The sequence below is a fragment of the Ambystoma mexicanum genome, chromosome 3q, assembly GCF_040938575.1.
Source record: "Ambystoma mexicanum isolate Mex_15411 chromosome 3q, UKY_AmexF1_1, whole genome shotgun sequence".
Lineage (NCBI taxonomy): Eukaryota > Metazoa > Chordata > Amphibia > Caudata > Ambystomatidae > Ambystoma > Ambystoma mexicanum.
The window spans coordinates 922,038,664-922,065,771 of record NC_090926.1 but is presented as its reverse complement, the minus strand read 5'-3'; the positions used below and the strand labels follow the sequence as shown (position 1 = coordinate 922,065,771).

Here is a 27,108-nt window from a genome sequence, read left to right as displayed (position 1 = left end):
GGGAACAGAGGGGAGACGGAGACAAGGAACCTACTAAGCCAGTTGGCACTCAGATCGGCCAAGTGCATGGGGAAGGGTAGGCGAAAGTGCAGTACATGGGAAGAAGAAAAAATGACAAGAAGTGAAAATACGGCCCGATGGTGGCAAGTGCATGGATAAGTGCAGACATCTGGAGGGGGAGGAACTGTTAGGGATACAGCAAACAGTCCCCAAGTGAGGCATTTGTCAGAAAGGCATTGCAGGGGTGCAACTGGCAGGGCAGGGGGGACGGTGGACCTGGCCCGACATCAAAGGGTGGCTAGGTAAGCAGTTCAGTTTCAGGCAGTAAGTCAGCACGAGAGAAGAGGAGCAAAAGCAGAGGCAAAGAGAAAGATGTTCAGTTGCTTCCGGAACCGGCGATGGTTCTCCTCAAGTTTCAGGGAGGCAGGGAGGCTATTGCAGAGGAAGGCCCCAGCCAAAGAAAGAGAACTACCACCAAGTAGTTGCTTGCAGAAGCGAGTGACCCTGAGGGAGTTGGAGGCGGATGAAGGACGAGCTGGAGCACGCACATATTTACGAAGTGACAGTTGCAGGTATTGAATCCCCAGGGCTCAGAAGGCCTTGTACATTATGAAGAGGGTTTTCACTTTATTGCTTGCAGGAACTGGGAGCCAGTGCAGACATTTTAGTCCGCGAGAGATACCATCCCTGGGCTTGAGGCCAAGGACAAGCTGCACAGTCCTCTAATGGATGAGTTTCAGAGGGTGTAGAGTGGAAGGAGGCAAATTTTGCCCAAGGCTGTTGCAATACTGAAGCCTACAGAGAACCACAGCTGTGGAGACAGTGAGGTTTTCAGACCTTGCTTTACGTTGCTACTATACATTCAGTGCTGGCTTTGAAGCTACAGTTTTACTGGAAGACATGGGTTAGTGGTGAAAGACATGGAAGACATGGGTACAGTGGATGGGAGAAAAAAACGTAATGGATGCTCAGTGGCACATACCATGCGCAGAGGTACTTATAACTGAGTTGCACACATTTCACAGAAATAATATTCATACCTCCAGTTTGTGGTAATGGGTGCTCACGTGGATGAATGTTGATGTACAAATTTTGCATTATTTTACTGAACTTTCTACTGGACATGCTTTACAATGACACAACACTTGGAGGCTTAATGTGCAATGGTACATATGAAGTGGTTTACAGAAGTGACAGTGTACGATGCTAATGTCTTGAATGCCATTGGTGGATGCTTGTGTGACTATTTGACAGTCCCCAATGAGGTAGTGATGGACAGGAAATAGTGCACAGGGAAAAAATGAGTCCTCCTGCTTTAAAAGGTACTTGGGGAAGTGTACGTGCCACAGTATGTGCTTCTCACCATGCTGGCCAATGGAAATGGGACTATGGCCTTTGTCCAATCAGGTGCTCATGGTGTGCGTCATAGGCAAGAGCACCAATAGGGAGAAGGACTCCTCCTGCTTCACTGAGGTGCGGCCCTCGCAGTACTTGGGGAAAGGCAAGTGCCACATTCTGAGCTACTCAGCATGGCAGCCAATGGAAATGAGACTGTGCGGCTGGCAAACATGGCAAGATGCACAGTTTTCATCGTGGGTGATGCCTTTGTGGAAGATTTGCTCGGGTATGCCCTCCAAGAAGGCTTTTGTGGCAATTTCGGTTTGGAGGGAGTGGAGGCTTTGTGACACAGGGCCACTTCCGCAACTGTACATGTTGTGGTCGTGCACTTTGGAACCTTCTTTTTGGGTTCCATGCGCTGTTCCCGTGTGTACCGTCAACTGAAGAAGATGATGAAAGCAGTGCAGCACATTCTTTCCACTGCCAAGGTGCTTTCTCATATATACCACCGAGAATAGTGTGGCACTATTCCAATGATTCCTGTAGCCAGCCAGAGGTCGGAAGGGGTCTCATCAACAGAAGCATGTGTAACTTCTTGAGTGCTACTGGGATGTTCTCCTGTGAGAATGAGAACAATTGTTCTCGATATATACACCTTTTCAGAGGAAATATCATGTCTTTGTCGACCAGTGGCAATGCCATTTTGTTTCACAATCTACAAGCTGCACTGAAGACCCTATTGTAAGAATGTGAGCTGACATACAAAACACAAAAAAACATATAAAAAATGCAAAAAAAGGTGTTTCTATGGAAGCATCTTTAAAAAAAACAAAAATAAAAAGGCTCTTTTCAGAACCGCCACAACTAACGATGTGCCATACCCTGGTTGAAAGTTATTTCCCCACTCCCGCACGCGCACAGCACGAAAAGTCAGCGAATATCACAATAGTTTCAGGGTGGCACGTGCTAGATACAACCCTTTTGCAGATGATGGCCCTAGAAATGGGCCTGTAGAGGTTACGGGATTGGTCAATAAGGTTTCTGGGTGTGGTGCGTACATACAGACTTGTACACAGTGTATTTGTCGACAGAAATTCAGAGGGTGCGGTTATGGTTGTGTTTTTCACGAGCCACAGCGTGCAGGTTTTGGGGGAGTTTGAAATACATTTATTGAAAGTGAATGGAAAACACTGTGCAGTGTCTGCTCATTTTGGAATCTATCATGTGAATGTGTAGTGCTATGGAGTACCTACAATGAAGTGACAGATTTTGGTTTGTCTGTGTGACACTTTGGTGACGCGCAATCATGCTAACCTTATTGTTGTTCATTGTGGAGGAATAATTGCACATCATTTTACACAGAGTTTCAGTGCTGTTTGCGATGAAGGAGGCACTGTCTGAGGTTATGCATCTTTTTCCGATGTCCTGCATAACTTTCCATCGCATTGTGCAGACACTGATGTGGCTGTGTCATTTTTCATTTGGTCCGCAAATGGAGAAAGCACGGTACATTGCGAAGAAGTGTATTTGTGGCTTTCTACAACATGTGCCAATGGCGTACTTCACACATAGGAATATGACGTTTCACAGCACTAACAGTTTTCCCCAGAAATAACGTTCATCTTACTATGCCTCCCATCCCGATTTCTGCACACCCCATCCAAATTGCCTTGGTACCCTTCTTGAAAGTAGTGGAAGAATTATTGTAGTGAAACTCTTCAAACCGCTCTGCAACACGTAAAGAAACTGTTACGCTCACCTGGTCTCTGCGGAGGTGTTGGGGCACCGTTGCAGCCCTCCCGGCGGTGAGGTTGCTCGGGTCCGACTTCGGCCTCTGCGCTTATGTGGTGACTGGTGGTAATAGGTGATGCTTCTTGGGACTGCTCCTGCATGGAGAATAGAGGGCGTGAGTATGCCAGCTTGTGCGCCTGATCCCCTTCCAGACCCCTTCTCACAAACCGTGGTACCCGTGGGATGCGTTGTCCCTGGAAAGCTCACCTGTTGATTAGTTTTGGCGAGCACTCTGTCCTGCTGATTCTGGCAGGGGCGCTTGTATGATTTGGACCGAGTTGCTTCACTGGTCCCTTGCACGTGGTAGTCCAGTCCTGCTGCGACTAAGCCACCATACTTCAGGTAAGTGTTCCTGTTTGCCTTTGTCTTTCCTCGTTTGTTTTTGTTGTATTGTAAAGTTTGTTGTCTTGTATTGCTGTCCGTTCCAATTTTGATGTTTGCTCTTTTGCTTTCTTCCCTTGCAGGTGATGTTGCCGGCCCGGCAGAAGCTGCAGAGCTCGAGGCGGCAGCCGGAGGGAATGAAGAAATGCAGTGCGGCCCTAGGACGGATGTTCTAACCTTGTCTTTCTTCTTCTTCACAGGGTCCGAGTTCGTGGATGCGAAGTGCAGTGCTACGGCGTCGCGATCAAGATCACTGGATGTCAGGAGATGAGTCTGCAGATGAAGCGATGAAGCACCAGTTTCCTGGAGGTGAGTATACAGGAGAACGCCTGGTTTCAAAGGTAAGTAAACTGGTCCAAGCGGCGGTGAGCGGCACGTTGCACGCAAGTGCACAGTAACGTGAAGCACCGGCCTTAAGGATGGAGCAGTTTATATAGCTGAGCTTCTGAAGCCACGCCCACCAGGTAGAGGCTGCCTGCCACACCCTGCCACACCCGATGAGTCAGTACATGAAGACCAGGCCTAGGGAGCCACACCTGATGAGTCAGCACATGAGGATGTTCTCTGGAATAAAGGCTTTCAGCTCCTGGATAGTTCTTATAAAATAAAAGCACTCCTGCACTGAAATTAAGTAAAAGCACTCTGCACTGAAATAAAGTAAAATCACTCCTGCACTGAAATTAAGTGTTCCTGCTCACATCTCTATAAAAGCATGGCGCCAACGCCAGGACTGAGTTCAGACAGGGCCCCTGTGTTTATTGGTCCCAAAGGGACATAAGTGAGTCAAGTGACCCTTTGCCCCCATCACTAGATGGTGTGGTTGTTGTGTTCTGGGGCCTGTGGCCATGACAGAAACCTCTTTCTGTAGCAAACTCCTTTCCAACCGATTCAACTACAGTGTTTTGCACAGTGCCACGCCTCCCGCCCATTGGCAATTCCATTGTTCATCTCTGAAAGGTGCTTTCTTTATTTCCCTTTTTTCCTTTTCCAGTTAATTTCCATTTATTTTGGTCTTTTAACACACACCACAGAAGGAATGGCAGGAAAGGCCCAGTACGGAAGGGGCAGAACCTGCATGGATACGATAGGGGATGTGCAGAGAGACAGAATTATTGGGTGACCCTCACCTAAATAGGCGCCAGTCATTGTCATGCTCCTGTACGGACCCTTCCCATGCACTTCTACGTACCTTCCCTCTGTAGAGTAGCGCGTTGCAGTACATGCACAATACAATGCCCTTTGCCGGGTAAGGGTCTGTAGCGCGGCATATGGTCTGCAAGGATGTTTTAGCGCTCTGCTGCCCTATAGGAGTGCCCTTGTTGTTGGCCGCAGCAGATGTGGAAATTTCTGTACATGAAATCACCCTACTTCATTGTTGTAAGGGCGGTAGACTGCCCACTGATCCCTAGTGCTTCCATTTCAGTTGTTGTCACATGCAGTACAAACACTTCATGCTAGGCCATTTGCCCTAGGAGTAGCATTCACAGAGATGCATACATTCTGGAATACAAGAATGTTTACAACAATGCGAAACCCAGCTTCATTACGTGGAGCAGGAAGACAATTATTTAGGACGACCCATGCAGCTACAGTACTTTTCTAACCACTACTGACATTGTTTGCACTATGAACATTCTGCTGTTTGCTTACTTGCCTTCATATGCACTAGTATGTGCATCACCAAGCCACACCACCTTTGCCATTTTGCAGACTCACTACAAACTGTCCCACCTGCTGTTACATGTTTTCTTCAACTGTACGACCCGCAGGCGACCTCCTGACACTTTCCATCATAGTGCTCAGTGCAGAAACAGTGTGTCTGTTTCATGGGTCATGGAAAGACACGCAGCACATCAATCAAATTAATGCGAAATTTAACACGCCCAGGTTACACTGCAGGTTGCTGTTGCTTGTTTATCAGTGGCCCACATACAGCCACGTGTTCTGCAGCCATACATTGGTAGGCTTGCAAGAGGCACCCACGTAATCGGCAGGAGTACTTAAAATGTGGTAGGTTACCGTATGAATCCGTAGGGCTGGCGACAGGGGTGGTTTTACCAGCACACAGCACACAGAGGATGCCCTACGCATCAGTATACAGTACACGTGCGCTCCCACAACTATTTAAAAGTGCATTAGAAGATGCGGACATGCAGCCACTAATAGAGTCCTACAGAAACTTGCAGTGTGATTGCACATACGCCGGCCAGGTGCATTCTCCCTAGGAAATGCCCATATTGCTCACCTGCAGTCATCTCGGCCAGTACTGTGCAGCACAGACTCACCATGCAATGTTAACACAAAAAGAGAAAGCACTCAAACACTCACCAACACTTACCATGTATATCTGTAATTGATAAGATACACCAACACTTTTAGGAAAATGAAGGGGTAGCGCAAACGGATACATACACCAGAGAATTTGGCCTTTCCACACGTTCATCATGAGGGCATGAGCAAACCAGCACTACCAATTCAAGGTGCTACCCTTTGGAATAGCTTTCACCAAGGTACTGACAGTGGTGGCGGCGCACGTGCGCAGGGAACAATCCCAGTGTACCCCTACCTGGACGACTGGCTGAACACAGGAGAGACTCCCCATCTTTGCAAACTAAACACGCAAAGAACCATACATCTTCTCTTCCAATTGGGCTTCTCGATAAACGAGAAAAAATTCTTTACCAAACACATCAAAACAGTTCCTTGGAGCTGTATTAGATACAAGAACAGCCCTAGCTTTCCCATCCATGGGAAGAGTGCAAAATATGCTTTAGCAAATACCCCAGTATCAAACCGGTCTCCAGTTAAGCGTACGCAAAGCTATGCGTTTGCTAGGCATGATGGCATCGTGTATATATCGTCCCACATGCACGCCTGCTCATGCGACCAATGCAGGAGTGCTTGGCGAAACAATGGTCTCAGGCAAGTGGTCAGTGGGATGATCCAGTGGTTGTTTTGCCAACGCTAGTACAGAGCCTATGCTGGTGGTCAAGAGAAAATCTGTTAATGGGAAAACCCTTCCATGATCCGGAAGCGCAAGCGATTGTCAGAACAGACGCATCACTCTCCGGGTGGGGGGCTCATTACCTTGACCACACAGCACATGGCCTGTGGACCCAGGTCACCGCACACAACCATATCAACCTGCTGGACCTACTAGCAGTACTCAAGGCACTTCAAGCATTTGAAGTGCAACTGACGAACCAGTCGGTTCAGATTCTGACAGACAGCACAACTGTGATGTTCTACATCAACAAACAGGGGGGCACACACACTCCAAGTCTGTCCAAGTTGGCACATACAATATGGAAATGGGCACTCAGACGAGGAATATCCCTATCCTCACAACACGTTCCAGGGGTAAGCAACACCCTAGCAGACTCTCTGAGCAGAGATCCCCTACCAGAGGAACACGAGTGGCAACTAGACTCAGGCGTCGTAGACCACATCTTCTCTCAATGGGGTTACCCCACAATACACTTGTTCGCTACAGGAGAAAACAAGCAATGTCCAGACTTCGCGTCCAGGTTCCCCCAGCCAAACTCCAAGGGGAACGCCCTATGGATGAACTGGTCAGGGAAATGTGCTTACGCTTTCCCCCGACTCCATTAATGAGCAGGTTAGTGAACAAGATGTGCAGAGAACAGATGACACTTATCCTGGTTGCTCCTATGTGGGCGACACAGCCGTGGTATCCACATCTGCGCAAACTGGTTATGTTCGATCCCATAAAACTCCTATACCTAACCAACCTGTTAACCCAACACGGGGGAACAACAGTGCACCCTCTACCACACTCAATGAACTTGCGGGCATGGCTCCTGAAGTCATAGAGTTCGGACACCTTAATTTACCACAGCGGTGTATGGAGATCCTTTAGGAGGCAAGAAAACCAAACACTAGACACTGTTACTTCGACAAGTGTAGATATTTGTAATTTTGTTCCAGTCTAAACAAATAAACCCCATAGAATGTACTCACACATTCTCAACTAAATGCTCCACTTGTTGGACTTGTGGTTAGTAGTCAACTCTATAAAGATCCCCCTGGAGGCTTTATCAGCTTATACCACCTCTAAGAGTAAAGTATTGTGGTGGAAAATTCCAGTCATTAAGGCATTCGTGGAGGGAGTCAAGAGACTACACCCTCCTATTTCAAACCCACCACCAGGATGGGAACTCAATGTAGTACTAGCAAAGCTCATGGGGCCCCCATTCGAGCCTATGCATACGTCAAGCTTTAAACATCTGACATACAAGACTACCTTCTTAGTGGCTATTACTTCCATAAGAAGAGTTAGTGAATTGCAAGCATTGTCAGTGCAGGACCCTATATTTATCGTACATAAAGATAAATTGGTTTTACGTACTCATCCCAGGTTCTCCCCTAAATTAATTTCTAAATTCCACGTGAACCAATCTATTGAGCTTCCGGCTTTCTTTAAGAGACCAACTAGCTCAGCTGAGGTAAAACTCCACACACTGGATGTGAGGAGGGTGGTCTTTACTACGTAAACAAGACCAGACCGCTTAAGAAAACAGATCAACTGTTTGTCTCCATAGCACCAGGCAGAGAAGGAACCCGTATTTCTAAGAATGCCATCTCCAGGTGGATAGTAAGATGTATTCAATTGTGCTATTCATTATCAAACAAGACACTGCCTTTTACACTAAGAGCTCACTCCACAAGGAGCACTGGAGCTACTCTGGCTTTTATCGCAAATGTCCCATTAGACAGGTTTTGCAAAGCAGCTACATGGAGCTCAGTACACACTTTCACTCAGCACTACTGCATTGACACACATTCCAAGTCAGATACACAGGTGGGACAAGCGGTTCTAAAACATCTATTTGCCGCTACTCCTTCTCATGACCCACCACCTTCTCCTAACACTGCTCGCTAATCTATGCATAGCATGTGATCTAAGCAGATTCCACAAGCCTCAGAAGGGATGCATTACTCACCGTAATCAGAAATACGATTACGGTGAGTAATGTATGCCATATATATATAGCAATTGATGAAAATGACAGTGGGGAAAAATGCACAAGTAATGTACCATGCCTACAGACTACACCATCTACTTGAAAAACAGAGAAACAGGAAAAGGCGGCGGAGTAGCAATAATTGCCAAATAAAGCCTAAAATTCTTCCCTGTCCCAATACAATGCACAGGCTGCGAAGTCCTACATATTAAATTGACCCCCACTCCAAAAAGCTGCTTAAATATCATCATCATTTACAGACCCCCTTTGTTAATTTCGGACTTTAATGACGAAATTACACTATTGCTAAACAATTTGAAATCCCCTAACACAGGTACCATACTCCTTGGGGACCTAAACAAATGGTGAGGAAATACCAAAGACCTGGGAGCCATACCGTTAGAAGAAGACCTACTAAACTGCTCCTACTCTGTAATAAACAAGGAATCCACCTCTATTACAGGTAACCAACTAGATTGGATAATCTGCCAGAATATAGAGACAACAGCGCCGACAATTTACCCATGTATCTGGTCTGACCACCATAAAATTGAATTTACACTTACACCCATGCAACCAATCGAAAAAAACCAGTGAACATCCCAGATAAAACCCAAGGGAGAAACCTCAATAAAATGACCACTGCTATACTCTCTCAAGGAATAGAGCATGTTATGAGTAATACAACTGACAGCGACCCCTGTGACAAGATTATACAAGCCTATAATAATCACTTCCAGGAACTCTTAGATACACATGCCCCTGAAAAAGACAAACAAGTAAGATCCAATGTAAATCACCAGAAATGGTTCAATGAAGAATCCACTACACTCAAACAAGAAAAAAGAAAACTTGAAAGGAAATGGTTAAAAGATCCCACCGAAACAAACAAAACCAATTGAAAGAAAGCAGATACGGAATACAAACAAAAGCTGACTACACTAAAAAAAAACACTATAATGATCAAATAGACTCGGCAACAAATTCTACAGGTAAGCCTTTCCAAATCTTAAAATCTATTGATAAACCCAAAGCTCTTTTGCTACCTTTCCAACCCACTAAGATTGATTGTGAAAATGTACAGACAGCATTTCACAACCAAATTCTCAAAGCCAGAGAGACTATAACCAAGTGCAAAACCAATAATTTACCCCAATCTTCTTCTTCTTCTTAATTATCGGAAGCGTGGGCGGACCCACGCAGGCGCTTCCCCATCCTATAGGATGATGTGCACCGTACCCACTAATTATTATTTGGCTCCATTTAAGCTCACAACTCCTCCCACCTCCCCGTCTGCCTCACAAAATCCAACATCACACTATTCCTCCTCCTGCCTCTCTCCCCATCACCTCCCAGTATAATCCTCTCACTCAGCTCAGCCACACCCAACGCAGTCAACCGAACCCTCATCAATTCTCTCTCTGTAACATGTCTTTCACACCTAATCAAAAAATGTCCCACCGTTTCAGGCACCCCACACACCGCACAGTCCCTTGATTCACGCTTCCCTATTCGAAATAAACAGTCATTCAGCCCCACATGACCTATCCTCAACTGATTCAGCATCACCTCCTCCCCCCTCCTCCATTCTGATCTCCCTGCATCCACCTTCACCGACACTTTCCCACGAACACCGAACATCCACCTGCCCTTCGCCCCATTCACCCACCTCTCCTGCCACTCATCCAGGACCCGTCTCATCATCACAGCCTTCATCTCATCCACACTCAAAGGCAACCTCACATCAATCGCTCCCCTCCTCATACCCTCACCCGCCGCCAGATCCACCAACTCATTTCCCAAAATGCCACTGTGACTGGGAACCCACGCCAACTCCAAATCCATACCCCCGCGCACACACCGATCAATCTTCATCCTAATGTCCAAAATCACATCCTTCCTATCACCATCCCCTGCCACAATCGCCTGTAACCCACTCAATGAATCTGAGAACACCACCACTTTCTCATACCCCAACTCATACACCCTGTCAATCACCAATGCAATCGCCACCAACTCAGCCGTACAAATAGACACATCATTCGTCAGTCGTCCTATTTTATACTCCCCAATGCTTTCTAGATAATACGCCATTCCCACTCTCCCAGACATAGGATCCTTTGAACCATCCGTAAACACCTGGTATCCTTCCTTTCCTGCCACATACTCCTGACCCAAAGCTTTGATCTCACCCCGCATACCTCTCTTCTTCGATACCACATTCGCCAACTCCAAACACACCTTTGGAGATCTCATCATCCACTTCGGCCTTCTCTCCAAATCCGTATCTGTCACAATCATCAAATCACCCACACCCCACTGCACTCCTTTCTCCCACATGTGAAACCCAAAAGTGCCCCCCTTCCTCCTCCATCGATCCCTGTAATAGTCAAACCTCCAATTATACTTCAAACATTCACGCACCGGATGAGCCACACTCTTCGCACTACACTTCACCCACCATCTCATATTTAACGCATCCCTCCTCAACCCCAATGGCATCTCTCCCACAAGCACCTGAACCGCATTCACTGGGGAGGACCTCATCACACCCGAACACACTCTCAATGCTCTCGCCTGTACTCTATCTAACCGCAACTTCTGACTCGACGTATAACCCACTGACACCTGACACCCAAAATCCATCACACTCAAAATCAACCCCTTATACAACATTCGTAAACACTTCTGTTGTGCACCCCATTCTTTCCCAGTCACCGCCCTCAACAATCGATTCACACAAATAAAGAAACTCAATTGAAAAAAAAAACTAAATTTCAATTCACACAACTCACCGAGGACACTATAAGAAAAACACTTTCTAAAATAAACTCTACATCATGTAAAGAAAACATACTTCCACCTAAACTGATTCTCGACAATCCAGAGATATTAATTCCATTTCTCACGCGCATGGCAAATGCCTCCTTCAGAGACTCGACTGTACCTACTTTAATAAAAACAGTTACAGTCACACCCTTGCCAAAAAAATCAAAATAAACCAACAAGACCCATCAAACCTACGTCCCATTACGAATTGCAATTTCTTGTTAAAGTATTGGATAAAATCGCTACTGAACAACTACAAGAATACGTAGACAACAATAATCTCCTTCATCCACAGTAGTCAGGATTCAGAAAAGCGCACAGCACTGAATCTGCTCTGTTGGACCTGCAAACAGAAATGCTAGGACTCCTAGACAAAGGAAAAGAGGGAATGCTTATTTTATTGGACCTCTCAGCAGCATTCGATTTGCTAGACCATCAAAAGCTCAGAGAGGCCCTAGACTGTGTTGGAAACTGCTCACAAGGAGCTATCGACTGGATATCTTCGTTTCTCCAAGATAGACAATCCAAAATAACATGGTGAAACCAACAATCAACAACTTGGCCAGTGGATTGCGGTGTCCCACAGGGAGCTAGCTTCTCCCCACTGTTATTTAACTTGTATCTTCGATGCCTTTGTACACTACTAACCCAACTGGGGATATTTTTCACAAACTTTGCTGACGATACACAGCTGGTTTTTGAACTCAGTGGGGACTACAGCAATGACAGTAATACACTAACATCCATCTACAATACCATTGAAGCCTGGGTGAAGGTAAATTGGATGTACCTAAACGGCACAAAAACCGAACCTATGATCTTCGGTTCACCTCTAGCCAGAAAAAGATTAAGCTCAGACTACACAACCTTTTACATTAAGGATATGCCAGTCACGGTGGCGGAAAAGATCAAGACACTAGGAATTTATATGCAAGCATCGCTTGGGGCTGAAGCTCAGGTAGCATATTTATAAAGAAACTGTCAATACTACCAAAAACTCCTAAAGAAGATTAAACCTCTCTTAAATAAACAAAACATCACGACCATGGCCAGAGCCACAATACTATCGAGATTGGACTATGGTAATGCACTTATGCTGGGTGCTAGCAAAAATGCATAAATCAATGCCAAGTGATACAAAACAACGCGGTTAGGACCATCACCGGCAAAACCAAAAGGGATCACATCACAGGAGAAAGGAGAAACCTGCATTGGCTGGCCATAGAAGAAAGAATAACATTTAAATCACTGATGCTAGTTCACCGCTCCACAAATGGAAATGGTCCAATATACCTCCAAAAACAACTTAAGAAATATGAACCCACAAGAAATCTAAGATCTTTGAACAAAGGGCTACTAGAAGCCAAGTTATCTAAAAAAGTAAACGGATTAGGCAAAGCATTCCCCACCAAAGCCATCGAAAAATGGAATACACTACCAGAAATCCTAAGAACTTAAACAAACCAGCTAATTTTTTTTTTTAAAACTGAAAACGTTCCTATTCAAATAAATCCTTCACAAATATGACTACCCAAACTTAGAAATCCTCTTTTCTGTGCTGTCCCGTCATCATGTCCCTTGTCTTTGTGTAAAGCGCTCTGATGCCTGCGAGCTGCAGCGCTATAAAAATAAATAAATACAATAAAAATAATGTGCAAATGCAGAAACTGGCATCGTTAAAAACACAGCTGTGTTCCACGACGATTACTGGTCAGGGTTGTAAGAAAATAAGCAACAAAGGAATTGAGTGTCAATTTGACACACACTGCCATGGACCTAATATAGAAAAAGTGGTACCTGGGAGTCCATGTTGCTATTCAGACGGATTCACAGGACAATAATAACAGCTATTTGTAGTCATACATAAACATATTGTCCTCTACCTGACTCTGGCTTGGTTTACATGACAATAATAAAAGATTCTCGGTTGAAATTGCTGTCCATGAAAATACGGGTATGAGGAAATCCTATAACGATGTAGTACTAAAGGCCATAGAAATAACATCCTTCTGAAGAAAGACACATTCTTTAGATAAAAGTGCCAAAATTGGGGTGAGGGGCCAGATAAGGAGTTGTTTTTCGTTATTCGTTATAAAAAAAGGCTGCTGTTAGGTCGTCAAGGAAGACATTGTAAATTGTACCTGTCAAAATATGGCAGGTGTTGCTGGATATGATTATATCGAAATCTGCCTAAAGAATGAAAATGTAGCATTGAGTTTAAGACTACTCGTATATAGAACATTACCACGGGTGGGCTCCAACATTCAGCTACCAGCATTGCCCCCCAAATGAGAAATCAGATCCTGGGCAATAACCCTTAACAAAGTGTTATTGGCAACCTGCATACTATAAATGTCCCTTGATTCATATGATAGGGTTTATCCAAAGAGTTGATAGCTTGTGTTTTAGAGGCAGATGATACAATCGGCATGCTGAATAGTAATAACTTACAGGTCAAAACTATTATGTACATATGAGTCAATGAAGGTTACATTGGTATTTGTCATATGTGAGGAGAACGAGAGTAATCTGAATGCTCTGTATTATTTAAAATAATAAATCAAGTAATAGGAGGTGACAGCTGGTTTACAGAAAATAAAACCCAACCTTGTCTTCTGTTGTCTCACGTATATTTGCATCACATTACATCGCACTACAATATCCAATTTATTTAGCATATTCACGCCAACATCTATAGATAAACATATTTAACTATAAATTATTTATTGTAGACAAAAATAGGATCCTCTAATATCTGTGGATTCTTCAAACTACATACTTCTTTTTTTTTGATGGTGTCATATAAATTGTATTTAATTGGTCATTATAAATAATTGGATCTTTCATATGAACAGTAATGCAAGCTGTTTGTGCGTGTGTGTTGGAGGGAGGTTCACTGTGTGGAACCCCTCTCACGTCCTTCCAGGCAGACTTCTGAACCCCAGAGAGAAGCTCTGTGCGCCTCATTTCCAGTTGCGGCAAGGCAACCGCAATTTCTTCTTTGTCGAGCATCAACCATAGTTCTTATCCTCATTAAGCCAGGCCAGATGGATCCTGACACTACAACGGATGGGAACATGGGTAGGCTTGAGGGCAGAGAGTGTGCAAAACCAGGGAGGGACCAAGGTGGGCCAGGTATAACAGAGGGAAGGACAGGCAGGACTCATCCCTGGTATCTCTTTTTTCTGGCAAGCGGAATTTGGCTCATACTAGGAAATAGCTGCACAAGCTGCAAGTGATTGTTTCCCTTTCAGAAGGTAGCTTCAAGGCATGATCAAAGTGCAAGAGGTGGGCCGGCATCGAAGGGCATTCCCCCGAGCGGGCACTCGATGAAGGGCATATTCCCAGGCTCGGGCCTGGCATTGCAATCTTATTTACTGGCTTAAAACAACTTATGGCAACAAAAACTACCAAGTTCTGAAACTTGTCTAAATTCACAAATATGTCCAGAAAACCACACTGGCATTACTAAAACTTGATTATCCTACTGATTTCATTACAAAACCCATGAAATGCAGGCGAGCCTTGGGCCACATACATGCGCGCAGATCCTTATGGCGGCACCGTCACATCCGAAAGGCTTCTTTTTATGCTTGTTTTTTTCCACCATGCCCTAGATCTGTGAACTCCTCTTCATGAAACAAGTGGCAAGGCTGGAGCTCACAGCCAGTGTGCCTGATGGAGGCGCATTGACAGAGCAGCCAGTGTGCCTGACAGAGGTGCATTGGCAGAGCTGAAGCTCAGATTTTGGCTGCTGGAGTGTTCACGTCCCCATCTGGCTGCACATCAGGCCGAGAATCTCTAGGAGGAGACACTTTTCCATCAGAGACTTCTGCAGGCGAGTCCACATTATCACCAAACCCCAGTCCTTCCTCTTCAGCTCTCTGGGGTGGGGACACAGTAAGCCACTTTGAGGAGTATTTAAAATCTATGCTGATGGAAGTGTGGCCAGAGGAACCCACTGCCTGCGGGCTTGGCATGTAAGGATTACTTGAACCGTGTGTGAGGCACGCAAAGCTGTCCTGGCTGCTCACATCCAGATTGGAGTACGGAGGTGGAAGGTCTGAGAACTCCATCTTCTCCAGAGTGCTGACCTCACTGCCAGAAGGAGAGCAGGTTTCTTGCAGTGACTCCAACGCAGGCTCCATATCTTTGCCTGGTGCAGGCTGGCTCAAAATAGCTTGTTGCAGTCGTTCTCGGTCTCGCGCTTCTTTTCTTTCGCAGATAAGACTTCAGAGTTTATTGACTTCTGTCAGGAACAACTCCACAGCCCTCTTGCTTTTTTCCACATCTGCGCAGACGCCCTGGACCTTTTCCTGCAACGCATTGTAAACTTGATAGACTGCTCGAATGTCCTTCATTACTCCATCTTTGTCAAAGAAATCCGCACCATGCTCTTTAATGACTTTGGCATAGTTCTGAGATGTGTTTGGCACAGACGACACTTTATATTCCTGTTGACTTGTGTTCCTGAGGTTAGGGATGGTGAGGGACACTCTCTGGTTGTACCTGCGGTTGGGTCTGAAGAGCACATACTCCAGAGCGTGGGTGGAGTTGTTTGCGGTGGAGATGAAACTGATGAGGAGGAAGACAAGATCAGGAACGCTGAGTAACTCGGTCAGGTGTTTGTGGAGGATATGCTCTCAGTAAGACATTTGCTGCTGAGTGTTCCTCTGGAATCTGTACCAGGGATGGCATTTTTTCGTCGATCTTTAAGAATTCGGTCCAAACTCTCCTCATTGACTTTGCTGGCAAAGTCATAGAAGCTGAAGAGCGTGGTGCAGGGTTCGTGGTTATGGATTTCAATCACTTGCAGCAGTTCAGTTTTGCCGATGTGTGAATCACTAATGTTCAACGTCTCTTCCTGCCTCACTTCTCCAAGAAGGAACCCTTCATGATCTGCTCCGCTGTTGGTGCTGTGGAAACACACGGAACTGAAGGTGTAACCAGAAATGGAAGCCGCTATGATGGAAGCCCCCCTCCCTCCCACCCAAACTACATACTTCATCATCTGTTAATTCAATAGTATGGTAAAAGTAATTCTGAAGACTGAGCTTCTCATACTAGGCCCCCCTCAATAATCAAAAAACGAAGCCCCCAATACTCTTCATTCAACACTGACAAAGTATCAATCCCGGTCTCTGCAGTAGTGAAAATACTTGTGATATATCTAGATGCGTCACTACTGCTAACATGACAAGTGAGTGCCATCGCCTCCAGCGCCGCCTACACGACCAAATTACTCAATGCCGTTAGACCTTTCCTCTCCTCAGACAGCTGCATGACAACAGCCTGTGCCACTATAGGGTCCAGACTTGACTACTGCAATGCTCTTTTTGCAGGTACCACAGACTGCAACATTTGAGAAATACAACTCATTCAAAATAAAGCTCTTAGAGCTGCGCTTTACACATCACTGAAGCAAGAAAACTTGCCCACTGGCTCCCGATTCGTGAACAAATAATCTTCAAAACCCTCTCTATCATGCACAGATGCTTATCTAAAACTGCCCCACTGCTTATCCCAAAAATTCACTAAAGCAAACTCTGCCAGACCAACTAGAGCAGCCTACACGCACTGCATCACCCAACCTAAATTCAAACAGCGAAAAGCTGGAGGATCCAGCTTCCTAACATTTAAGTCCAAGCAATGAAACCTACTCCCTCCCACCCTCAAGGCCGAACAGTCCTACTGGACCTTCAGTAAATCTCTAAAGACTATGCTGTTCACCTAACCCTGACTCCTACTGCCCCCCTCCCCTGAGTCCGGGAAACCAGCAATGAAGTTCAAACACGTTTTAACACCATTCTCCAGTTTCGATCACTGGTGCAACTCGGTTTTCATGTATTTCTAAGTATCATTGATGTATATATTCTGGTTATGCTATGTGTAATTGGTTTTATCAAGCAGCGCCTTGATGCCCATGGCCCTAGCGCGCTATACAAATGTAAAAAGAAATAAATACATTCTATTGTGTGCTTATCAAATTGTAACAGTCACCTGGGGCTCTAAAAAGTAGCAGGTACGTTCCTGATGTATCACAGTGATTTCTAAATAATGGTCATTAAAAATGTCAAGTTGCATTGCAAGTATATAGTAATATAAGCAAACACTGTTTACATTAGCACCGCAGACAAGACTTTTGGGAATGAATCGGGTTTTCCTACTAAAATATATGGAAATCACTGCCAAATAAAAGCTTTTATTTTGGACGGCAAAAATGCCTTAATGAATTAAAATGTTCCACAAGCAGGAGGTTATAAATTTGAAATGAACAGGAATCAGAAAATGTAATTTAATTAGCATTAGGAGTTCACTGAAGGCAGAATCCTTCTACTTATGTGGAATGACAATCATAAAAATTCCATTGGCTATTTGAATTGGCATTTTCTTCTTGGGAATGAAGTGGATACACTAACCTCCTTCCTTTTACAGTGTAAGAAGCAGAAAAAGATATTCAGAATAGTTTTATGCAAACAATGGTTTTCAGGTTTAGAAGTTTATCAATCCCTGCAAATCTGTGAGATGCATTGTACACCACACTCGCCTACCCATACATAATTTGCTCCTGTGAAAACTCAGGAAATTAATTAATACTATGTTGCTTTCAGGGACAATGATGCCCTGCACAATTGTACATGCTTTGACAATATATTTTACATATACTTCACCAAGTTTCATTTACAGAACAAGCGCTGTGCCCCTGATAGCGATTTAGCTTGTAAACAGTGTGCCCCCAAAATACTTCCTATTACTATCTGGGATTTAATTAATTATTGGAGCCTTTCTTTAAATGCTCTGGGATTATTGTACTCTCAAAGGCCCAGTACAGGACATATATAGACATCGATCAGTTGCCACTTTGACCACGAGACAAGATATTCCATTCAGTCTGTCCACTGGCGTTGGTTCTGTCATGGGAAAGGCCCAAGCATTCTGCCCTACTTGGAAAATACTTTATTAAGGGGATGTTCCTCAGCTACATCAGGTGTAAATCCAATCTGCTTTTCTCCTGTCCAACAGTCTCTCTTTCTTTTCTACTTTCCCAAAGCTCTCCTCTCTTCCTTTGTGTTTTAGTTTAAATACTCAGCTAATGACACCCTCACAACTTTATTTAGCATAGCAATTTTGGATTGGGCAGAGCCTACGGCAGGTTTCCTTCATTTACACCCACTAGGATCCTCCTCTTTGCTTTAATTGGCCCGTTGAATTGTCTACTTTCAAACAAATTATTACAAAATGTTCTAGTTCAATTAACTTTGCACACTAATCAAGATACAAGACAAATCATTTTACAAACAAAATTATACAAACACATTTTAAAAACCTAACGTGCTAAAACATTTAAAACGCATAAGTAAGCAGCAACAATCTGTCAGCACATTCCTGAGTAGACACTTAAATGAAATATAATCCAAATGTAAAATCTGATAACTGCATTTTGGGTATATAGTTCATTGCGATAAACCACAAGCCACATAAAGAAACAACTGTTAATATCATAAGGAGATATGTTTGTTATGAGGATGCCTTGCCGTTAGGAATGTGAAATTTAAATAAATTGGACTGAAACATTTCTTTCTGTTATGATTCCCAGCATGAACATGTTATGTTTTCAGGACTGTGTGCATAATAGAGTTATTTAAATATGGAAAGAGGGGAGGAGAAAGCGAATCGCACTAGTTATTTAAATATATGAATGTATTCATAATATATACATTATAATATCTCATTTTTTATGGATTTTATCTGTGTCTTCCCGTCGAATCTAAATCTGTATCTATTTGTTTAATCTGACCTAAGGATCTAAGGTTGTAGCTGAAAATGCATTAAACATTTAAACACCCAAAATGCATTGTTCAGTGCACATTTCTGTTGTACGATTGAGCCTTCAATTACATTTTGCTAGCATCCTGCCATCAGCGCAACCATCTACCACCACAAACAAAATCGTCCTTTATTAATAGAGCAGACACTATTTGCATGAGACCCTATTGCTCTGCCAGGTTCGAGGACATAGTCCGTTCATGTCATCTTCTTATTTGAAGTTGCAGCTAAACCTAAAAAGAGGACAAAGAAAAGCCTCAGTTTGGTCTCCTTTTTTTACTTATGTTTTCATGTTTTACATACGGGCCTTTGACCTTAAAGTAAACACAGATGTGCCATTAGACTCTTTAATAATTTTTTATTTGTTTTATTTTATTGTGTAATAGTCAAAATCCTAGACTTTTCACAAAAGAATATAAACAATACAATTTAAGAACAGTATCCATAAATACATGTAGAAGAACACTTTAAATTAAAAAGAAAAAAGAGGAAAGGAAAAGAAAAAACAACAAAGAAATTAGAGTATACGTGCAATATTGGGCTACTGCAATTCCAATTAATGATCAGTTGTACCAGTCAGATTTAGGTCTTTCAACAATTTCACTGTTTCCATTGTTAATAGTGTTAATATTGTTTCATTAGCCGAAACTAACCTTTCCCAAAAACAGTCGGTTCTTAACCACCAATCTTTGTTTACAAAACGAGACAGCCTATTCACCCTCCTTTGTAAATTCCCAGCACAGTCATTCAACAGAAGCCTCATTTTGCTTGGATAGAGAGATTTCTCTGGCAGACCCAGTTTTTGAAAGATCTGAGTTAAAATGTCTCACTTTAAGGCCCAGAGATTTGTATTTACATCAGATTTTGATGGATCAGTCCCTTATGATTGTTTATCTCTACAAGTGGAATCTTTGGTAGTGTGATCCTCTGTAGATTCCACTTTCCCATTCATTCTATTAATTGGTTTACTATCATTTTTATGAAGCATCTCAGAAGAGACTTTGTAGCCTAGATCCATCAACTCCTTACTAGCTCCAAGAATTGCACCCAAACTTGATTTAACACGAATGTCAACAATGTCTGTACATTGGGCATGTGGAAATCGAATGTAATCCAAGTCGACTGTTGATAAATAATACAGATCAGGTACACCTTTGAATATCGATAGTATCGTACTCCTATTTAGTGGGTTTCGTCTTGTTCTTATCTCTACCACACTTTGCATATACAATTTGGGCACTGATTTCTGTTGAACACCATGCGGTCTTCTTTCTTGATCTTTAAGATATTGGCCAAACTGATTGATGGAACAATTACAGTGGACAAAACCTGGCTTTGATGATATAATTGCACCCTGGGAGGTATCAATAGCCTTCATCTTTTCTTGCTTGAGAGAAGTTGGAATGATTGAACAATCCTCTTGTTGTTCAGTTCCACAATGTTTATCTTTACCCTTCTCTGATTGCTAATTTTTGCCAGCAAGAAGATTTTCAGGCAATTCCTTTGAGAATTGGGCCCGGTTTCCTGAATTTAATAATTCAACCTTGCAGGCTATAATTTGAAGTTTCCCTCTTAAGAAGATTGGAGCAATCTTACTTGGTTCACACTGTATTCTTGTTTGGACACCCACAGTTATTGCAATAATCTCTGGTTCCTTCACCGTCTGTTTGGGGCTTATTTGCGTCTTTGCTTTTTTTCCCCTTTAATCTGAATTGTTTAAAACTCCACCCCCTTCACTTCCAATGCCCTGAAGGGGTGGACCTTTTTCGCTCGAGTGAGCTATTTTTCAGATGAACTGTGTAGCTTCAAACTTCCTAGTGTTGTTGCTATTTTGGTGTTTAGTTTTCTTTCCCCGTGACTGTAACTTCACCAGCTCGCCAAACAATTCCTTTTGCTGTCTTTTCCACTTTTCCTTCATTTTCCCATTTGACTTGGGGATCTTCACCGAATCGTGTTCCCTGGATGGCACCAAACATGCTTTTAAATTTCTTTGGTAGCCTTCTTCTGTGATCAGCGCCAAACGCACAAATTCCTCCATTGTTGGCACTGACAACGGTGTGTCATCCAAATGATTAGCAGAGGCTTCCAGGAGTAGTTTATCAATACCTTGTGTACACCTGGTGTAGTGTGAGCATTGACCCCCTAGGTTTATATCCCTGAGTATCTCCCTCAGTGAGTTCAGTTCAGTGTTCACTCCCTCCCAGACCCCCAGCAAGGAAGTACGTCTTTCCGATTGTTGTTTCCTATCAATTCTGTTCTGTGTCAAAGTGTCCCCAATTGTTGAATTTATTGCGGGCTTTAGTCCCACCAGCGTGCTTTCATTCTCATCCATATCTTCAGTAAATTCTAGCAAGATTCCTGTGTGTTGTTGTACTTCCCCTCTTAACGACTCAAAGACCTTTACCAGGGAGGTCAATACTACATTCAGTGCAGATAGTGTAGGGGTAGATTTAGCAATTACATTACTCGCCTCAGTATCCTGAATGTGATTACTTTGGTGACTCTGTCTCTAAAATAATATTTCTGCATTTTGATTCCCCTTTTTTGTTATGTGTCTAATGCCTGGAATGGCATTCAGTTCAAACCAAGAGTCCAGTGTAGTGTGCGGGTCCATGCTACCTTCCTTCTCTTTGTCCCGTGTCTTAGGGGCAGGTCGATTTGTGATGTTTGAATTATTACCCTCCCTCCAGACAAGGGAACATTCGCCAGTTACAACCTGCAAAACGTCATTCAGGCTACGGGTCCTTCTTACAGGAAAGAACTTGAATATTAATTAATTAATTAATGGTATTTAAGTGGTGGCTGTGACGGTATATTCAATGTTTGTTGTTAAAGTATCAGTCAGGAAGAAATGGTTTGGTGTTGAAACTGTTATTGCTGCCATTCCTTTCACAGTTGTTTCCTCCATCCTTGACACTGAGGGATTTTGTTTATACACAGCAAAATTACTTTCAGATACATTGTATCTGTAACGATCCAAAAGCTGAGGTATAAATATGGATTTTGGAAGATTTACTGACTTTTTTTCAGGCCATATAGTATTCTCCAGTTCGGGGACCCTTAAGTCATCCCCTAGGGCCCCACTTCTAAAATGATATATATATGAGTGATCTTTGAAAGTCATCTGTTGGCAAACACACACTAACACTCTCAAACTGCTGTGGATAAGACAAAAGTGTAGTAAACCCATGAATGCAGCTAAGGTGAAAACAAAGATGGAATCAGAGGGCTAGATGTATTCGGGTTAGCAGCTCAAAGGCTAAAACAACCCTGCAGTCGCAGCTTTTGTTAACAGAAAGTCACCGTTATTACCCGATTGAGAATTCTCAGCCCGGCAGCTCAAAACCTGAAACAGGCCCACAGTCAATGCTTATTATACAGACAACCAAGAAGTAATATGAACACAAACTGAGCAGGCCAATAGTCGCGGCTCATTGCTTTCAAGGCTAAAAGATGAGTTGGAAAAATGAATTTACGAGTACAGTGCCAATCTTTCAGCCACCGTGACTCCTTAACTCCTGTGGCGAAACACAGCAAACCACACTCAGTTTCTGCACTCCGCACCTGCCTCTAAAATTGATGGCCAGCAAAGAAAGACAGCACACCACGGCAACCCACACTCCGTTGCCGAACTCCGCGCAGCCCTCTCGCGCCTGGATCAGTTTTTCAAGCAGCAGCAGGTAAGCAAAAGGAGGTCCGCCTTCAAAATTGATGGCCAGCAAAGAAAGACTCCACATCATGGCAAAACTCACTCGGTTGCCGCACTTCGTGCTGTCGCGCCTTGGTCAGTTTTGAAAGCAGCAGCAGGTAAGCAAAAGGAGGTCCACCTCCAAAATTGATGGCCAGCAAAGAAATGCTCCACACCACAGCAAACCACACTCGGTTGCCCGCGCTCCCACTCTTTAATGCTTTAGTCATAATGATGGATAAGAGAGCCTGATTTCAAGGAAGGTGAGCTCCTCATAAAGATACAGTGCTGAACCAAAGTTCATAAATTCGGCTTGTAGTGCACAATAGATACATGAGATCCATTGATATGTTATGATATGATGTTGCATTTATAATGCGCCTGTACACAAGTGTTTCTAGGCATGACAAGACAAGGAGGGGGAAACAAGGGAGGCCAAAAAAACAATCTTACTAAGCCTTGTGTCATTCAGATCACGCAAGTTCAGGGAAGAGGGAAGGGGAGAAGTGCCAGGTGGGAGGGGAAGGGGGAAGTGGTTAACTCACAAGTGCAGCCAGCGGGTGTTTCATAAGTGCAGAGAGAAGGGTCTGTAGGGTTGCATATACAGACCCTTAAGTGCTGGGGAGCCTGGAGGCAGTGCGAGGGCAACTGGACATGCAGGAGCCTGGGCGAGTTCAGAGGGTGACCAGATGACCAGTGCATGGAGCAGTCAGGTGCATCAGCAGGGGAGAGGAAAAGAGAAAGTGGAAGCGAAAAGGAAGGTCTTGAGTTGCTTCCGGAACTGCAGGTGGTTCTGCTCAGGTTTGAGAGAGGCAGTGAGGCTGTTCCAGAGGGAGGACCCAGCCGAGGAGATAGATCTGCCCCTAACTCTCTGCTTGGAGAAGTGTCTGACCCTTAGAGAGTTGGAGGTGGATGAGCGGAGAGCTAGAGAAGAAGATGTGTAGGAAGAGAAAGTTGGCGGTAGAGAATGTCCCAAGCCTAAGAAAGCCTTGTGGACAATGCAGAGGGTCTTGAAGTTGATCCTTGCAGCCACTGGGAGCCAGTGAAGAGATTTCAGAGCTGTAGAGATACGATCCCTTGGCTTGAGGCCAAGGACAAGTCTTGCAGTCCTCTTCTGGGTTTGTTGTGATGGTCAAAGTGTAGAGGCAGGAAGATTTAGAAAGAGGCTGTTGCAGTAGTCCAGCCTAGAGAGGAGCAGAGCTCTGAAGACAGTGAGCTTCTGGGGGAAAGTGAGAAAAGGAAGAATAGCTCTGAGGAGGTGCAGCTGATAATTTGACTTCTTAGAGACGTCAGAAATGTGAGGAGAGAAGGAGAGGGTGGAGTCATAGATGACACCAAGGTTCTTAGCGTCACAGGAAGGAGCAGGAAGAAGGCCCAGTGTTGGTGGCCAGAGAGAGAGGAAAGGAGGGAGCGGGTGTCCCAATGAGGAGGATCTCACCCTTACTGGCATTATGGCAGAGATCATTGGCAGCACACCATTCCAGAATTGCGGCCAGACAATCTGGTATGAGAGAATAAGCATCCGTGTCTGTGGGGAGCCTGAAAGAGAGCTGAGTGTCATCTGCATAACATTGAAAATTGGAGCAGAAGGTAGCGATGCAGTGGGCAAGAGGTGCCAGGTAGTGGTTGAAGAGCCAGGGAGAGAGGCTAGGCCCCTGGGGAACACCACAAGAAAAGACCACAGTTGGACCTGAGAGGGTTGGTCAGTGAGAAAGGAGGTCAACCAGGCCAGGGCCTGATCAGTAATACCAAGGTTGTCCCGCAGTCTATTCAGCAGGATGGGAGGGTTGACCGTGTCAAAAGCAGTTATATATTTTAAACCATGTAACATAAATGTGCTATTTATTTATTCTAAAATGTGTAATAACACACCGTTCTCTTCATAAATATACTAACAGGCCGATCCATGGAATAATTAGCGCGGCGCAAGTGGGCAAAAACGTGCGAATCGCAGTGGAATAGCGAAAATCGCACGAAAAGCAGCGCACATCGATTCATGGAAGTCCGTGCGCGAGAAAACCAGCGGATGTGCGATAAAAAAGTGCGCGGCGCACGTGGGCGCACAGGCCATCTAACAGCGTGCGCCAGGTCACAGCGAAAATCGCACAGGCCACAGCGAAATTCGCACATAGCGCGGCGCACGCAACAAAAGTAGGCGGAACACGGGCGTAACACTCGGAATGGGGAACAACTTGCCAAAACGTGGGCGTCACGGGGGAAAGTACAGGGCGCAAGTGCGCGGAACGCCCACACGCTCGCCTACAACACGTATTCATGGAATAGAATAGGGGAAAAAAGCGCACGCTCAAACCAGCGCACAGGCACAAACACGACCGCCACAAGAAAGCAGGCGGTAGCGTCTCTGCGGCTGTAAGAAATGTGCGCCAAAAGGTGCGCCAACAAATAGCACCTATATACTGCCATGATGAATGTCCTATACTGTGGGCCTCCAGGACAAATGACGTGCAAAGGGGTACCCACAAACACGGACACCCGCTGACAAAAAATACGTGTGCGTGTATACCGGGGTGCGCGGGAAGTCTCACACGCGATTTCAGCAGGGTACGTGTATTACAGGGGTTCGCGTGAAGTTTTTCACGCGATCGGGCCTGGGGGAGCGGGCTACGTGTATTTCAGGGGTTTGCGTGAAGTTTTTCACGCGATCGGGCCTGGGGGAGCGGGCTACGTGTATTACAGGGGTTCGCGTGAAGTTTTTCACGCGATCGGGCCTGGGGGAGCGGGCTACGTGTATCACAGGGGTTCGCGCGATCGGGCCTGGGGGAGCGGGGTACCACTCACCGTCTGCCTTGCGTGTAGAAGAACGCGTAGCCAACACCCGCTGTGAAGTAATAGCGTGTGAACCCCAACGGATGGAAAACACACGCACCGCACGAAAAGCACGTACAGAACATAATGGCACGCGGGATCACCAAGCCCTGCCAGGGCAACGCCCGTGCGCAAAACGTCACAGACGCACTTACGCTGTAAGGGCCTTTGGTCCAATGAAATCGCGTACGCGTGCTGACGCGCTTACGCGCTAAGGGCCTTTCCTCGATTTTCACGCTGACGTGCAGGATTTTCACGTGCCAAATCACTCCGTATCAAGCTGGCCACGCGAAAACACACGGAAGACCACGCTCCTGCCCAGAAGGCCGAATTACTGCCCCCCAGTGCCCCGAGCAGCCTCCCACGTGCCATCTGCTGCTGCCTGCCTGCCTGCCTGCCTGCTGCCACCGTGCCCTGCCATTTGGTGCCTGCACAACAGCCATCTGCAGGTGTCCAGTTGCTGTGTCCACCCTTGCTGGAACAGAAGACTCCCGACTCGGATAACATCGCTCCACAGCCCAGCCCCAGGACCCAGTTGGCCACCCACTCCTGCCCCTGGGGTTGCCATGTCGGGCACATCAACATCTGGCACCAGTGGCAACCCCCAGCCAGAGGGGCAGAGGGGCACCAGCTTCACTGCCACCGAAGTTGGTGTCCTGGTGGAGCAAGTCCTGGGGCAGTATGATGCCCTCTTCGGATCGTCCCGCGCCAACAAGGAAGGACGGGACAGGATCTGGGCCGACTGTGTGGTTGCCATCAACGCGGAGGGGGTGGCAACCCGCACCATCCAGAAGGTCAAGAAGCGCTGGGAAGACTTGAGGTCCAGGACCCTCATGAAGGCCCGGCGCCTCGTGGAGGGGGGCCGGGGCCGCATGAGTTCCATCCAGTTGAGGGTCCTGGAACGCGCACACCCAGCGCTCCACGCCCAGGTCCTTGAGAGGGAGACCCGTCTGGAGTTGAGCGGTAAGTGGCCAAGCATTGCTGTGTGAGACAGGGCATGTTGCAGTGTGCTGGTTGTCTGATACTTGCCTGCATGTGTGACATAGGCCATGTACGCATGTATGTGTGCAGGGACATCATGGGAATGCATGTGCGACCTGTAATGTGTGAACCGCACGGTTGTTGCATGTGTTTGAATGCGACATGGGGAGCCCTGTGCAAATTGCACACATGAGAGCATGGCAGTCTCTGTTCCTGGACATGGGTGGGGGCGAGGGATGGGTGCTGATGCCAGATACATATGTGGTATCCATGTCTGTGTGCCTGACCTGCGTGTCTGTGACTTGTGAGTGCCATGGATGCATGACACATGTCTGTGACAATGTACAGATTCACTGATGCAGCTTAGTCATCCTTGTATGCACTGTGATTGGGGTGTACGGGGCCAGATGGATGTGACTGAGGTGAAGTGTGTGCATGTGATAGGCATGACCCATGATGCAT

The 27,108-nt window shown here is 45.3% G+C and overlaps 1 protein-coding gene and 1 pseudogene across 1 annotated transcript in view; one reads left to right on the top strand and one right to left on the bottom strand.

Moving 5' to 3' along the window:
• Nucleotides 1-27,108, top strand: part of LOC138583117 (ATP-binding cassette sub-family A member 9-like) — a 2,332,105-nt gene that overhangs the window by 1,889,389 nt on the left and 415,608 nt on the right. The gene's annotated exons all lie outside the window — the stretch shown is intronic.
• LOC138582648 (BRISC complex subunit Abraxas 2-like) lies at nt 15,065-16,332 on the bottom strand (annotated as a pseudogene).